This window comes from Sardina pilchardus, chromosome 9, assembly GCF_963854185.1.
Source record: "Sardina pilchardus chromosome 9, fSarPil1.1, whole genome shotgun sequence".
In the NCBI taxonomy this organism is placed as follows: domain Eukaryota; kingdom Metazoa; phylum Chordata; class Actinopteri; order Clupeiformes; family Clupeidae; genus Sardina; species Sardina pilchardus.
The window spans coordinates 5,914,829-5,930,845 of NC_085002.1; the positions used below are offsets into that span (position 1 = coordinate 5,914,829).

General features: G+C 49.1%; 1 pseudogene; it reads left to right on the forward strand.

The window, feature by feature from the left end:
* The first annotated feature begins 13,302 nt into the window (after positions 1 to 13,302).
* Positions 13,303 to 15,525, forward strand: LOC134092131 (PAK4-inhibitor INKA2-like; annotated as a pseudogene).
* Positions 15,526 to 16,017: the final 492 nt, after the last annotated feature.

Below are 16,017 nucleotides of genomic sequence, written 5' to 3' on the forward strand. Positions count from 1 at the left end.
CCTGTGCATACGCTGTTTGCGTGCATGTGTGTGTGTTTGTGTGTGTGTGTGTGTGTGTGTGTGTGTGCTGTGCGCGTCTGTCTGGTTTGATAAGGTGAAGCTGAGAAAGAGCAGCGCTCCCCGGGCGCCTGGCACGCTGAAAGCCAGAGAAGTGGGCAGCTCTAGCGCTAGCATGCACCACAGATCCTCTTGGCAGCCGCATAAAGAGTTTTCCTTCAGCGGAGCATTAACCAGTGCAGACACTCTCTGGAACCTTCTTCAAAAGGAGCAGATATCAAAGCCACGAGCCCACAGCAGTGCTCAACTCAACTCAGAAAACGAGGGAGGAGAGGAAGAGAGAGAGAGAGAGGGACAGAGAGTGGTGGGGGGTGTCCAAAAAAAAACAGAGAGAAAGAGAAAAAGTGAAAGACAAAGGATACGTAGAAAGAGAGGAAGAGAAAAAGAAGAGAAGATGCTCCACTGGGCTCCAGCGAGAGACGGCGGCTCTTTGGCTGCCCAGATGTGGCGACAGAGGGGCACGCTGTGTTCGGCCGGCCCCTGCTGCTGTTCACTAACCCTTAAGAGTGTACCTTCACACCGGTGTGTTTGGAATGTTGGAAAATGAACATTCTAAAGAATGTCTGGGTTCATTGAATTCTACATAGAATTTTAGAACGTTGAATTGTTGCGGAATGGAATCTTGGGTTAGAATGTTCAAAACCCACCCTTTTAAAGGCTAACAACACAGAGCGGAGCGGAGCAGAGCTCCCCAGCGCTGACACAAGCACGCAGTCACTTGAGTGGATCACAGGCGCCGGTGCTGCTGCCAGTTTGGTTGTGTTTCCCCCTGAACAATCATCTTCACCTCTGTAGTGTAAATCCCATGTCCCTGGGTCTCTGTGCCTGAGTTCCCAGGATCTTCAGGGCTTCCCCCCCCCATCCCTACCCTCCTCAACCCCACCCCCATGCACCCGTCGCAGAGGATGCAGATTATGGTTAGAAAGGCGAGAAAAGCTCTCTCTCTCTCTGTCTCTCTATGTCTTTCCCTCTCTCTCTCTTTCTCTCTGTCTCTCCCCCCCACTCCCCATGGAGCACAAGCTGTTGGCGTGTGGCATCTGTAGGTGATCTCCTTTGCCAAAGGTGCCACATGTCTGTCTGACACTCTACAACGGTGCCAACCTCTCCGCACCAGGGGGAGCGTCTCAGGAACACAGAACTGGACACTGCTGCCAGGACTGGACGAGGGCACACATGACTGACCATGCAGCTGAAGCTGGGGACAGGCAGGACCACAGAAATAGAACAGTGCTGAACATGTATTTGAATTACTAACAGAGGTTATTGGGTGTAAATACACATAACCTACGCTCTAAACCCTAGAGAACTGCTGGATTTTCAGTTATACAGACATTTTTAAAGAGCAGGATAGGTATTCGTTTAGTCATTCTACCCTACTCTATCATGATGCCAAGCTCTATGCCAGGGTAGCATCTTGAGAACATAAGAGCTGTGCCCTGCCAGAGATGGGCCAAGGCACAAATGACTGGCTGTGTGGATGAGCTCAGCTCACAGAAATAGAATAGTGCAGAACAGATATTTTACTCCCCAACCATGCTGGTGATTATATGCTTTAAAAAGAGGAAAGAGGAGGATATGAATCAGGCTGTCTTTATTGATGTTCAATCATTCCATGACAATTCAATCCACTCTGGGAATGAGATCCATCCATGCATGGAGGAGAAGCATTGGCTGGCGCACACAGAAGTCGTGTTAGGCCCCAGCAAAGTGTCATGTAGGGAACCCAATGTACAGTGCAAGAGTTTATATTAAGAAGTTATTAAGGGAGTAAAGATATTTTACTTGGAATACATAAAAAAGGAAAGAAAACAAAGACAGAGTGGCTTTAATATTTAATTGGTGTCTGGCACAACAGACACAACAGGTACAACAGATATTTTCTTTTTGTAATGCCTTCTGCCCTGGCACTGCAAACTCATGACCCTTTTCTGTTCAAGACCAGGGGGGATATTCTCCAATTCTATTTTCCCAGGTGTTGTAATATCAGGGATGTTCATAAACAGTGCACATCAGTTAAAAGGAGCCTAAGCCAGTGTCAAGTCTGTTCCATAGTCAGTCCGTCTTTAGACAGTCCTAACTTGGCTCCAATCCCACCCTGATCTGGTCCTAATCGGGTCCAAAGTCTATCTTAAACCAAATCGACCAAAATCAATTTGAGCTGTTCTCGGGAGTGTCTTCTTGGAGTTCCCGGACTCCAGTGTGGAGTGTCCAGTTAGGTGCGTACGATGCGCTTTCATTCACCTGCTGTGGCCTGGCCCTCCTCTGTGGCCCACCACCACAGGCTCCCATGGCTCTAATTGAAAAATGTGTCACGTTAGAACACAAACACTTGTCGGGTCAGAGGGGTCAGCATGTGTGTGGTGGAAAGAGAGGTCAACCCGACCCGTGACCCTTGACCTTACAGCCATTTTTATCCTTGCTGACCACAGCTGAAGCCACAAGATATACTAATGACTGAGCACGGGCTTCAAGCCGATGCACAAGAATGTCTGCCAGAACTCACATATCCAAATGTACAGCTATGCAAAGTTTGGTGTAAGACTGTTTTCTCCTCAAGTTTTGCTTTTACTGTACTCTTACGGAAAAATGCTAGTGGTTGAACTGTAAATGCTAAGTTTATTGGAGTATCACAAAATAGCATAGATGGTGTAACTGCAGGTATTTTAAAGGATAAAGACTGACTCAACTGGTTATGTACCCTTATGACGCACTGATGAATTACCACTTAAATTGGCAGAACTGGGCTGTGATTGGTTGAAACATAGATCCAAAGCAGAATTCCTTCTACATGATATGTCTTGTAAAACATAACAGACATCATACAGGCATGTTAACAAGGTTAAAAACTTAATTTTCACTGGGCTATGTAATGTTATCATTCCAGACAGATTCAGTGGACACATTTCTTTGGTTTGGGTTAACGATGTAATTGAGAAATCAAAGAGTTCTGTGAAAGGCCTCTCATACAGAGAGCATTTCAGTGATGGATTTTTGTATTTTGAGTTTTGGGTTAAACAGCAATGGAAGTGTTCCCATGCATTCCTTAGCGTCATCAGATATATTTACAGGTGCGATACCCTTGGGCTCTGTGACTGAGACACACCTGTGTGATGACATCACTTTGAACAAGCCGCCACTTTGATATGCATGCCATGCCAAAAAAAAAAAAAAAAAAAAAAAAAAAAAAAAATATGCATGCCATGCCACCCAGGATATCACTCTTATTCCATATCCTGTGTCTTTATGTGCCTACAGGCAGGGCTGGCAGTGGTTAAAGAGTGTGTTTGGTGTGTGTGTGTGTGTGTGTGTGTGTGTGTGTGTGTGTGTGTGTGTGTGCGTGCGTGCGTGCGTGCGTGTGTGATGTGGTGAGATGTACTACATGTGAGGATGACAAATATGGCGAGATATGTGCAGTGTGAGTCAGTGGTATGTGTTATGTGTTTGTGGTGTGTGTGTGTGTGTGTGTGTGTGTGTGTGTGTGTGTGTGTGTGTGTGTGTGTGTGTGTGTATGGTCGTGTGTGATGTGCTCCAGTGTTGTTTTACAGTGGACTGGAGCAGTGTTGAGAAATGTCATTCCCTCTCTCCTTTCAGCTGCTCTCGCCTTGATTCTATTCTGACTCTTTCCTTCCCCTCTGCTGAAATAAAGCCCAGACGTTGCTGCCAGCTGTGTGTGTGTGTGTGTGTGTGTGTGTGCATGCGTGTGTGTGTGTGTGTGTGTGTGTATGTGTGTGTGTGTGTGTGTGTGTGTGTGTGTGTGTGTGTGTGTGTTCGTGCCTGTGTGTGCGTGTGCAAGTGTGTGTGTGTGATATGTTGGGTGGTGTGGTTATATGTTAGCTGTGTGGTGTGTTGAATGTGTAAGGATGGTATACTGAGTTGTTTGTAGAACACAGATGTAAAGGCCTTCCTTGTGTGCCTGTTTGCATAAAGACCCATAGATATAGGACTTGGCCTGGGCTCTCTGAATCAGCTCTCTTCAGACGCAAGGAATGCAAGTCACAACATCATTTAGTGGAGCCTCAGGGGTGTGGTGTGGACGACTTCTGTATGTATGTGTCTTGTTCTTTTTGGTGTTTTTTTAGGGGTGGGGGGGGGTATGTCAGGGTGATGCATTGATGCATATATTATATATTTGTGTGGGTTGTATGTGCAGTGTGTGAGTGTGTATGATGTCCTCATTAATGTTATACCGTGTTTCTAATATATATATATATATATATATATATATATATTGTAGATGAGAGTTGCCATATTTTTCTAAACTTGCCCTTGCCTATGGTAGGGCAGTCAAATCACCAAATCATTGAGTGCAACCTGGCGGAACAGCCCAGGGCTGTGTGTCTGCTGTCTGCCCTGTCCAGTGTGGGCTATCTGATGGCTCTAATGACCTCCTGCATCTCAGAGGAGGCTAGAGAGGGAAATGACCATCATAAACCCTGGCCGCTGCGATAAGGTCGGCCGCCTTGCTGCTTTCCCTTGTTTCCATTCCAGTTTGCCATCGCTGGAACTTTATCTTCATACATAATTCATGAGTGCACAGAGGTCGAGGCTTTTAGTCAAAGTCTTTTCTCCAGGAATAGATCTTTTTTTTGTTTTCCATGTTGTTTTTTTTTCTTCCTCAAAGTAGGAAAAAAAACACTGCACTGAACCCGAGTCAGCTTTGTATTAGAATTCAACATGGGGTGTGTTCCTTGTTAGAAGCAGTCACACGTATACAGCTCCAGGAGATGATAACAGATTGGGCACAGTGTCGCCTGAACGTGGAGGTATAAGATCTCTTTCAGTGGAAGCCTCCTCGCATGTAATCCCCTAGCCATGATGAATCAGGCCTTGCTTGGAGACTGCCAGAAGGCGTTTATCACTGTGGTGCACCATCCATCAACGTGACTGAAAACAGTTAGGTGCCCACTCTGACCATCCATGTTGGGAGCCAGGAGAATAAGGACATTAGTGTAAGATGCCCTACAGACACACACACACACACACACACACACACACACACACACACACACACACACACACACACACACACACACACACACACAGCCCATCGTACACTGTAACTGGAAAAAAGGTGCAAATCCTGCAAATCCAAAGAGCTGAAAAGATGTTGGTATGGAAGCTATTTCATATCCCGATACTGATGCTCACACATGCTGTTTTTTCAGGATGCCCCTGAAATAGTAAGCCTCTGTAAAGCTAATGGCTAAAAGGACTCTGCGGAGACATTCCTATCGGCTGAATGAGAGGTAGAGGTAGAGCCATATAGCCCTCTCTTTTCTGTAGGAGTGTTAAGCCACTGATTGCCTGAAGCTGGTTTTGTGCTATCAACAGCCTACTGGGACCTGGCAGGAAACAGCCCATTAGAACACCACCCTGTTCCCTCTGCCATCTCCCTCATGCCCAGTGCCTACAGTGCTCCCCAATGCCCAGCACCAGTGCCCAACGCCTGATGTATGGTGTCCAGCACCGGAGCCCAATGTCCAGTCCCTAGCACCAATGTCCGGTGCCGAGCTTCCCGTGTCCATTATCTAATTCTCAGTACAAAGAGCCAATGCTTAGTTCATGTTGCCAGGGGATGAAATTGGAGCATCAGGCATGCTATCGACAAATTATAACACTCAAAACAGAAGCACACACAAAAGCAAACACACACACACACACACACACACACACACACACACACACACGTATCCCTCTCACACACACAGAGCTGAGGTGCATACCCAACACATCTACTATCACACACACACACACACACACACACACACACACATATACAGTACATAGCACACACAGCACAGTGTAACATTGACGTCTTGGTAGCGGTTGCATGAAATAAGCATGCTGGCTGTGTGGGCTGATAAGGTCGACCCCGCTCATATCCTGGTTCCTTGTGCACTAACCCATTAACCTGCCTGGCAGCAATTCAACACTGCACCCACTTTCCAAGGCTGTGAGACAGTCTTGTCTGATGTGTTTATTTTATTTTTGTATATGTGTGTGTGTATGTGTGCATTTTGCCTCCTCTGGTCTCTAGACTCTCTCCCGTTTGGCACAGTGCTCACACTGGCCTTTAGTAAATGTTTTTATGTGTGTGTGTGTGTGTGTGTGTGTGTGTGTGTGTGTGTGTATGTAACAGGGAAAGGAGGTTACTGGCATTCAAGGATGTGTGTGTGCGCTCTATGCCTTACTCTAAAGCACTCTTGTTTGGCTCAGATCTCACAGATCAACTCTTGTTTTTATTGTGTGTGTGTGTGTGTGTGTGTGTGTGTGTGTGTGTGTGTGTGTGTGTGTGTGTGTGTGTGTGTGTGTGTGTGTGTGTGTGTGTGTGTGTGTGTGTGTGTGTATGTGTGTGTGCGTGTGCGTGCGTGCATGGTCAATTAATTAATTCAGCTAGTTTTCTCCTCATCATCACACATGCACACACATACACTTCTACTGCCTAGTTTGGAAAGAGAAGGGTGCTGGTGTTTGTTTTGTTTTCTTTAATTAATTCACTCAGTTGCCTGTTTGTTTTTCTGTCAACAAACAGGCATTCATATAAGATATATGCAGGTGTGACATGCACAAACACACACACACACACACACACACACACACACACACACACACACACACAACCAAACACTTACATAAACATCTCTTATTAAGTAAATGTATTTATCCTTTCACACCCACTAAAATAATGCACACCATTCATGCAAACTATTAACCCATGTTTATACAGCCAGATGAGTTGAATGGCTTCCCTCATCTCGTGTGACCACTAACATCATCACAGCGCACAGCTTAGGTAAATCTGAGCCGTCCTGTAGCAGAGCTACACTTCTAGTCTTCAAGAGTCCGTTAGAGCTGACTCAGTCCAGCTTATAAACTCTGCTATTGATTTGTCTGTGGCATTGTGTTAGTAGTGCCATTGTTCTTAATGGCGGTATCACTTACACATTGGCATTGTTTTACAGTAATGGTGACATAATTAAAAGTTAGGCATTGTTTTAGTATAGGGACATGGCTCAAAGGGTTTTAGGTCGGCCATTGTTTCAATGGTGGTGTTATTACTATACATGTTGGTGTTGCTCAAGTGATGGAAGTGCTTAATGTCTTAACATTTAGCTGTGGTCTTCGCTCTCTGTGGCCTTGTTCTGTCTGGTATTGTTGCTGTGCCAGTGTGTTAGTGTGTGTGTGTGTGTGTGTGTGTGTGTGTGTGTGTGTGTGTGTGTGTGTGTGTGTGTTTGTCAGTGAGCCAATCCCCTCTGCGCTCTGCTTCGGTGCGTTTGCTGTCATTTCCTCGCCATGCTCTGTTTCAACCCCCTGGTCCAGTCATGGTTCACCATCACCCTCCGTGTTCCTCTTTCCATCCTCTCTGCCCCCCACAAGCCCCTCCACTCTCTCTTCATCTCTCTGTCCTCGCTTCCTCCTTCCATTCTCTCTCATCTCTCTTCCCCCTTTTCTTCCCTCCATTCTTTGTCCATCTCTCTTCCCCCTCTTCCTCTTTCCATTCTCTCTGATCTCTCTAACCCTCTTCCTCCATCCATTCTCTCCCTCCTCTCTCCGTTCCCCCGTCTCTGCCTATCTTTCCCTATCTCTCTGACTCTCCTGTACTCTCTCTCTCTTCTCTGAATTCTCTCTCCTCCCCTCATACACCATTAGATCTGTTCTCCAGGTTATCTCTCCTCCAGTCCTCTCTGGACTAATCCCCTCTCCCCTTCTCTCTCCTCTCTCCCCTCTCTCCCCCATGTCCTCTGCCCTCCTCTCCTCCTTCTCATCTCCTCCTCTCCACTCCTCTCTCTTCCCAACTCTCCTCCCCCTGTCTGTTCTTCACGTTATCAATCCTCCACTCCCCTGGTCTGCGCAGATTCCATCTTTCTGTGGGTTTATATGAGCACTGCTGGGGGATTAAACCGTTGCTGTTTAGCCCCCGCCACAGATACACTTGTGGCCCAGATCTGGCATGCGTGCGTTCCTAACGCAGCCATTCACGGGCGGGGGTGGGGGTGAGGGGTGTTTGAGTCGTGACTGAAGCTTTGGAATCACAGAGCCATATCTAGTCATCGCTGCCTGCCTCTGTGTTGAAATGATATGTGGAGCGATGATAGAGCCCATAGCCTACGCAGATCCGCCAGAGAAGCAGCTGCTCTTATCTCCTCTGTGATGGGATTTCAGAAGCACCACTGTGACTAAAGCTCTGGAATTACAGGTGCAAATTTAGCTCTGTCTTTGTCTCCGTTATGAAAGCATATGCGAGACACTAAACGGATTTGGCCATTCTGGGGTGCCAGTGTCTCTTTTCCTCTCCTTGAGAAGTGACTGGTGGTGGGTGGCTTTGATTAAAGCTCTGAAATTACTGTCAGAGTGATGTCAGCCCTGTCTGTGTCTTCAAACGGAAATGACGCAAGGCTCGGAAAAGATCATGTCTCTGTCCCGGCCTTGACCTGATTGGCACGGATCTGATCTGTGGTCAGGGGCTTTCTTCAGCGTTTCAGTATTTGTATTGTGACTTATGGAGGGTAGTCATCAGTGTAATGGGACACTGGCATGCTGGAATTACAGGGCCGTCTCTGGTCTGGAGTCAGCATTGAAATGCTATCTGGGGCTCTGTATGTGTAGGGTGACCTGAACCTGACTGAGTCTTGATCTGGCCTAGATCTCCTCCAGGATCACCCGCTCGTATGGAGCACAACGGGGGAGTCAGGGGAGAGAGTGTAGTTTGTTGAAATAATCCCTCGGGTCATGAATGAGTCTGGTCCTGGTCTGGCCCTGATGCGGCTCTGGTCTGGCCCACGTCTAGCCCAGGATCAGTGTCTCTCAGTGGGGTTCGACTCTTGAGCCATGGCTGCTGTGACTGACGCACTGGAACCACAAGCCCGGGTCTGCTCTCCCCTCTGCTCTGTGTGTTGGGATATCTGGAGGCTGTCTGCTCTGGCCTTAGCTCTCCTCCCCTCTCATCTCCTCTCCTCTCCTCTCCTCTCCTCTCCTCTCCTCTCCTCTCCTCTCCTCTCCTCTCCTCTCCTCTCCTCTCCTCTCCTCTCCTCCCCTCTCCTCTCCTCTCCTCTCCTCCCCTCCCCTCTCCTCTCTTCTTCTCTTCTCTTCTCTTGTATCCTCTGCTCCTCTCCTCTGCTCTCCTTTCCTCGCCTTTCCATTCCATTCCTTTCCTCTCCTCTTCTCTTTTCTCCTCTGCTCTTCTCTTCTCTCCTCTTTCCTCTGCTCTTCTCCTCTCTCCTCCTCTCCTGTCCTCCCCTCTCTCTGGTCTTTGTGTTTTAGTGATATGTGGGGCTCTGAAGGCTCTAAAGGCTGTTCCTACCCAGTGGGCAGAACTGAGTCTGACAGGCCACGGAGAGCCACTGGGAGAGGGCCTAATTAGGGAAGGGGGAGGACTGTACACACACGCACGCACGCACACACACGCACGCACACACACACACACACACACACACACACACACACACACACACACACACACATTACCAATAGCTATGTAGCTGGACGAAACAAAAACACGCAACACTCCAGAATGCGCAACATACAAAACACTGCCTAGAACAACGCAGCAGACACACACACACACACACACACACACACACGCGCACACACACAAACAAATGTGCAAACAAATACACACACTCAGATGCAAGGAAGGATGAGATGACTTATTTGGGACAGGGGCACCATCTTGCCGATGGCTGTTTTGGTACAGTGTGTGTGTGACTGTGTCTATGGTTTGACGGTGTGTATGTGTGTTGACTCACCAGGTCAAAAAGCCATTGCAATTGGTTGGTTGGAAACTCTGACTCTTTGACCTGGGAGCCAGTGATGGAGAAAGATTTTCTCTTTGAGCCTTGAGTTGTTTATTTGTGTGTTTTGAAAACAAACAGAAAAACAGGATCTTAGGCAGGACATCTGAAGGTCAGGAAATGAGCCTCCTGCCCAGGGCTTTACTTCCTGTGTGTGTGTGTGTGTGTGTGTGTTTTTTTTAACTGCATGCGGGTGTGCGTCTCTATTACTTTCTCTCTCTCTCTCTCTCTCCTCTGTGTGTATGTGCATCTGTGTGTATGTGTGATTCTCTCTGTGAAGGGCTGTTATGAATAATTTAGCTGCAATCATCGCGATCGTGAGAGAATCACACACCAGTCATTTGTGCAGGCGCAGAGCCGAGCCGAGCAGATCAAGAGCGAGCACTTCTGAGCCTAACATGTGCCTGTGCCTTTGGGACGCCTGAACCTCGGAGGTAAACAGTAATTACCCCCTGGTCGCCGGGCTCCTAAAGATGTCTAATTAAGCTTAATGAAGGCGAGCATATGTGCGATGAGGAGCCGAGCGGAGGAGCTGGGGCCCGGGACCTGATGGCTGTAATTATTCCACCTAGAGGAGAGCCGGCGGAGACGCTGACACAAAGCACTTTTGTCCCCAGCATATGCTTAGATAGGCCCGTGGAATGATAATGAGATGACTGGTGGTGACTCCCCTTTTGTTCATGCGTGTGTGTGTGTGTGTGTGTGTGTGTGTGTGTGTGTGTGTGATAGCATACTGTATTTAACTCACATCCAGAGTCCCCTGCCCCCAGAGTTCAGTGTCTGTGGTAAAAGGGATAAAAGATTTACGATCACTTTCTCAGATTTCTGTCTGGTGGGGGGGGGGGTGGCTGGGGGGAGTTATCAGGCAGGCTAAAAGTTCAGATCATATTTTTCTTCATTGTGAGAGCAGACAGCAAGAATGATTTAAAGAATTATTTCTTTATGCTGATGGGATATCCTGATGGGAAGATAATGCACTGCAGCAAATGACTAAATCACTACCAGTACCAGAGCATCCAGATTACAGAATACATATACTGTATATATTGGTACACCATATGTCCTGTCAACCATTTTGGACTAGGCTTGGTGCAGCTGGTTCAATCTGTGGTGTCCCCATGGTGTCTGATGGTCAGGTCTCTGTCATGTGAGAGTCCTCATCCGATACTCACTACTCTCTGCCAGTAGACCAGTGTCCCCCAAACACACGCATACCACCCCCCCCCCAAAAAAAACCCACACTCACATGTACACATAGCCCCCCCCCCCCCTTACACACACACACACACACTCACACACACACACACACACACACACACACAATAACACAGTGTCATGTACACACATAACTCCCCTCCCCCATACTATTCTCAAAATTCAATCCAGAATTGGGTACAAACTCAGCCGTCCAAACATATGGCATCCCTCACACACACACACACACACACACACACACACACACACACACACACACACACATAGACAGACACACACACCCACCCACACCCCGTCCATCCCTCCTGCTGTTATTACTCTCACCCGCTCTTTGTTAATCAGTCATGCTCGACTGGTCCCGCCCCCTGTTAGGGATTAGTGTCTAGATGTCGGCCTATCAGGTGCCAGGCTGCGCTGAGGAGCGGGCTGCTGACCAATCAGCTGAGAAGTGTTCAAGTACAGGACTGGCTCAGTGAACTTTTGAAAGGTGAGAGGACTGACACTGAGCAGACAGAAGAAAGAGTGAAAGAGAGAGAGAGAGAGAGGGAAAGAAGGAAAGAGAAGAAGATAGAGAGAGGAGGACCCCCTCTGTGTGAGTTGTAATAAGGTAAGATGATAGTCTTCTACAGTAGGTCTGGGCTGTTGACATCCATCTCTGTTGAATAGTGTTATCTTATACTTAATTCATTTTGTAGTTGTAGCAGAGATCAAGCTACTGCTGAATTCTAATACAAAGACAACACCTATCCAGAGTTCAGATAAACTGTCAGTCCTTTTCTGTATATGTTGTAAATGAAGTGTGTCATGCGATATTTATTGTGTTTTAAGTTGTACTGTATTTTATACAAATGAGATTACTACTTGCCTCGTTTAGCAATTTGACTGAATAGACTGTAGCCTGTTTTTTTGTTTTATAGATGTGTATGGGTGTCACAATGTGACACATTTGTTGTCTCAGAGTTGTTTGTTGTGAGTGCTGGCTAGTTAGGTTGGGTTGGCTGTCACACTGTCATTTAGGTTTTTAGTTGTTGGTCATGGCCAACCAGTTTTGTGGAACAGTTGTATCTGTTATTGTTTGAGTGTGTGTACAGTATGTGTGTGTGTGCGTGTGTGTGTGTGTGTGTGTGTGTGTGTGTGTGTGTGTGTGTGTTGCTGTAGTTCATGTCTGGGCATGATCCTGGTGGTTGCTCCACTGCTGCAGGCGATTGGGGCCCTGCAGGCTAAACTGCCACATCAGGACACTCCATCTGTCCGCACCATCTCTCTTGTCCTCCCACTTTCCCTCTCCTCCTTCCTTCATGGTCTCTGTCTCACTCTTTCCCTTTCTCTCTCCTTCTCTCTGTCTCTGTCAACTTGTCATGATATCTGTCTTCCTTTTGCCTGTCCCCCTTTTTCTTCCTCTGTCTCCCTGTCTTTCTTCTCTCCATCCTCTCTGTCTTCTTTCTTCTCTAATACCCCCTTTCTTGTCTCTATTACACTCCTTCCTTCTAACCCCCCCCCCCCCACACACACACACACACTCTCTCTCTCTCCTCTCCTTCTTTGGCTCTCTCTCTCCTTTGGTCTCGGTGGGACCCGGCCCATATGGAAGGGCTGTCACTCATAACCAGGTCACGTGATGCAAACAGAGAAATCCGAACAGAGGGCAACAATGCAGACACACCCCGGTGTCCCCAGAGGAGCTTAGTGCTGTGTGTGTGTGTGTGTGTGTGTGTGTGTGTGTGTGTATGTGTGTGTGTTTAGTGACAGCGTCTGTCGCTCGTTAAAATGTGACGACTAACGGCCACATGCTCGTTTCTCTCGTGCCCGCCAGGCAGATCCACCTCATAACTGTCACTCAGGTCAGCCGTGGGGGAGGGCAGAGAGGAAACACTCATAAATCTGCGGCCTGCGCAGGATACAGACACACTAACAGGAAGATGGAGAGTTAGGGGGGAAAAAAGTCAGGAGGAGTCCTGTGTTGTTGTGTGCAGGGCGTATTTGCCATGGAAACTAACCTGCTTGTTTTCTTTTCCTTCCCTTCCTTTTTTTGTCTGTCCACCTCTTTGTCTTCTCTTTCACCTTGTTTATTTCCTCTCTCTCTCTCTTTTTGTTCCTACTACTCTATCATGATTCTCTATTGATCTTTCTCTCTTTTCTCCAATCTGTTCCTTCTCTTTCTCCCTCCCTCGCTCTCTCTCTCTCTCTCTCGCTCTCCATCTCTCCCTCTCCCTCCCTCTCTCTCTCTGTCTGTCCCTTTTTGTCCATGTAGTTGTCCATGCGTGAGGCTGGCGATGGCCTCCATGCGCAGATGAACTCCATGATGGGGGCGCTACAGGAGCTCAAACTCCTCCAGGTGCAGACCGCCCTCGAGCGCCTGGAGATCTCCGGCAGACCCGCGGCCAGACCGACCCCCGCCGCCGCCGCCGCCACCGTCACCACCGAAACATCTGCCGCCCCGCTCGCACCCGAACCTCAGCCTCAGCCGCGCCACCAGGACCTCCAGGAGGACCCCAGCCCTCCCGCGCTGCGCCCCCCTCCGCAGGAGCATCCGTGGCGGGCCGGCCATCGCAGCAGCCTGGGGACCTCGCCGTCCTCCTCCAGCCTGGAGAGCGAGGGGCTCCCCGCGTGGCGGGTGTCCGGCTACACTGCCCCGCAGGTGGACTACTGCGGCCCACGCTTGGGCTACCTGCCCTCCGAGTGCCCCCTGCCACAGTACCAACACCAGCGCCAGCCGCTGAAGCACACCCCGCGGCACTCGCGGCCCTCGCTGGACCTGCCGGGCATCCTCTACAGCCTGTCCCGCGAAGGCCCGTCCCTGGACAGCGAGTACTCGCAGGACAGCATGGACGAGTCCGGCGACTGGACGTCGTCGCTGATGAGCCGCTCGCGCAACCGCCAGCCGCTGGTGCTCGGCGACAACGTCTTCGCCGACCTCGTGGGCAACTGGCTGGACCTGCCCGAGCTGGAGCGGGAGGAGGCCGGCGTGGAGGACTTGTTCGAGGAGGAGCGGCGAGGAGGAGGAGGAGGAGGAGGAGGAGGAGGGGAGAGGCCAGACTCGCCGGCCCACCCTCTGCGCCTGAGCCGCTCGCAGGATATCTGCCGGCGCTTCTCGCTCACCACCAACATCTTCAAGAAGTTCCTGCGCAGCGTGCGGCCCGACCGCGACAAGCTGCTCAAGGAGAAGCCCGGCTGGACGCTGCCCGCGGCCGACGCGCCCGACGCCGAGCTCCTCAAGCGGCCGCGCAAGGCGGCCAAGCCCAAGGCCAGCTTCTACCTGCCCTTCTGGGCCTCCTCGCCGCAGGGCAAGGGCCGACCGGCCGCCCCCGCCGCAGAGGAGCAGGGCCTCCGGGAGCCCCCGCACTCAGGGATCTTCATAGACAGGAGACAGGCCGAGTGCCTGGACAAGCCGCTCCAGTCTCAGGCTCCTTACCCCAGGGTCTACCTGGACCGCAGGCAGCCCGAGGCCGTGGAGAGGCTCCAGCCTCTGTTTGACCACAACACGGCCGTGTGGGTGTAGCATAGTGGAGCACGGCCGCGCAGACTTCTGGAACCTTCCTAATGAATGAGAGCAGGAGGAGTTTTTTTTAAAAAAAGAAACAAAGAAACAAAAAAACCTCTGGACTCCAGAATTCATGGTTGATTATTGGACCTGACTCAAAGCTGCTGTTAGCGATAACTGTTTGGAATACTACAGCTAAACTGTCTCTGCGAATGGACAGCTACCATGAAACATCTACTGTATCTGAGGCCCCGTAATCTGAGCCTAAAGATACACATGGTGAATTAACCAATCCGGAAACTTCCATAGAGACAGGCATCCCTGCTGCCATTTGTTTTGAGTGCTCATAGCACACTGGCAGTAGGGACTAATGTGGCTAAAGTCTTCCAAAAATTAGCCAGTGAAGGCTAATGTCGCTTACAGCACCTTTGGTAAATGCATTGCTGACAATCTGCCTCCAGTAGGTCTTATAGATGAATCCCAGTGGTTGCACTATACTCATCGTACTCTCAGTGAAAGTGTCAATGCTCCAGACCTTTTTATATGTGAATGGTGCTCTTAGTACAGTAATCTTGTCATCCACATTCAAATTCCTGATAAACCCCTGTGTCAGGTTTTTTTTTTTGTTGCATTTCATGAAAGCACATTTCGTTTTGGTCTTGCGTAATGCAGCTCTATTAGCTTTTCAAATTCTTCCTGTACTAGTCCAGCCACCTGCTCACCAAAAAAAGGACAGTTATAATAGTAACAGGCAGACAGACTCTGTGTGAGTGTGTTGTGTGTGTATGTGTGTGTGTGTGTGTGTGTGAGAGAGAGAGAGAGAGAGAGAGAAAGAGAGAACTCCTCTGTTTGTACCCACATGTTATCCCTCATTGTTAGGAAAGCGCAGCGCCAGACAGAGCAGGCTGCAGTTCATTTCAGTTGGCCTGGCAGTTCCTGCGCACAAAGTCTGCTGCTTTGTGTGTGCCACAGAGGAGGAGAGTGGGAGAGAGAGATGGTGCCATCTGGATGGCTACACTTATGTAAGTGTTAGACTGGTGCACACAGGAGATGATCAGAGAGCAGCCGAGGCTGATTTAATCATCTTAAAGCTCTCTGACTGACGCCTGTTTGAAAGGGTGTGTGTGCGTTTGGGGAACATGGTACATTATGTGTGTATGGCAGAGCACACAGGCATGTTTTTGCATGTGTGTGTGTAAGCTGTCGTGTTTGTGAGTGTACAGTATGTGTGTGTGTGTGTGTTTGTGTGTGTATCAGGGTTCAGAAGCGTAAACCGCTGGCTTTAGGGATTAAAACACAAATGCATGACACTCGCCATTTCATATGTCCAGAGAGCCAACAGCATGTAAACCCACAGAGCAGCATCCCACTTACAGTACAGTACACGGCCCTGCTGGGCATCTAGCTCTGCACTCTGGCCTTCTGCAGTCTGTAGCTGGACCACAGCACTCAGACCAATCCCATTCAGAAACC